The sequence below is a fragment of the Chinchilla lanigera genome, unplaced genomic scaffold, assembly GCF_000276665.1.
Source record: "Chinchilla lanigera isolate Chin_1 unplaced genomic scaffold, ChiLan1.0 scaffold00016, whole genome shotgun sequence".
Taxonomy (NCBI): domain Eukaryota; kingdom Metazoa; phylum Chordata; class Mammalia; order Rodentia; family Chinchillidae; genus Chinchilla; species Chinchilla lanigera.
This window is the reverse complement of record NW_004955417.1, coordinates 25533542-25534578: the sequence shown is the minus strand read 5'-3', so window position 1 is coordinate 25534578 and position 1037 is coordinate 25533542.

The window sequence follows — 1037 nt, the reverse complement described above, 5'->3', positions numbered from 1 at the left end:
GTTGGGGGGCGGACACGGGCCACGGGCCTTTCCCGGGTTTACAAACTGAGCAGCCAGAGGGCCGCCTGGCCCAGCCACACCCGCACCCGCAGTGCGAAGTAAGCCGGACGCCCGCGAGGGGGAGCCAGAGCCGCGGGAAGCAGAACCCACGAGTGCAACCCACGACTTAGAGAAGTCATGCCGACGAGGCACAAGTACTTCCAGCGGGGCAATAATGCGAGAAAAGCTCACAAGGCTGCGGCCACCGCTGGAGAGAGTCTGTAGGAGAACAAGCAGCTTGAAGAGATTACCCTGGGACAGAACAAGAGCCCCAAATCGGTGGGCATCTGTAATCCCAGCACTCGGGAGGCTGAGGCAGGGGTGTCACTGTGCAGTTGAGGCCTGCCTGAGCTAATAGTGAGACCCTGTCTCAACAAAGCACAGCAAAGCAAACGAAATGGCCAGGCATGGTGGCACACACCTGTAATCCCAGCACTGGGAGGCTGAGGCAGGATGATCGCTGTGAGTTCAAAGCCAGCCTGGGCTACATAGTGAGTTCAAGGCCAGCCTGCACTATAGTAAGACCCCGACTCAAGAGAAACGAAAAACTCCCGAAATGATCAAAAATCACTAAGAGGCTAGAAAAAGAAGAGAGAAGTAAGTAGAAGTGGATAATATTCTAAAAATATTTCTTCTGCTTTTTAGGAAGCAGGTGGGGAGAGTTTTGTGGTGAGAGAGTTCCATAGCTGGGTGGTGGCGGCTTCTCCAGTGTGCAGATTTGTCAGAATATGAAACTGAGGCGCGCCTGGTGGTGAAGGCCTGTGTTGCCACTCTGGGAGGCTGAGGCAGGAGGATCATAAATTTTTTTTTTTTTTTTTTGTCTTTTTTGAGACAGGTTCTCGCTATGCAGTTCAGGCTGGCCTTGAGCTCGCTTTGTAGCCCAGGCTGGTCTTGAACTCCCAACAATCCTCCTGCCTCAGCCTCCCGAGTGCTGGGATTACAGGTGTACGCCACCACACCCGGCTGAGGATCATAAATTTGAGTCCAGGCTAGGCAAT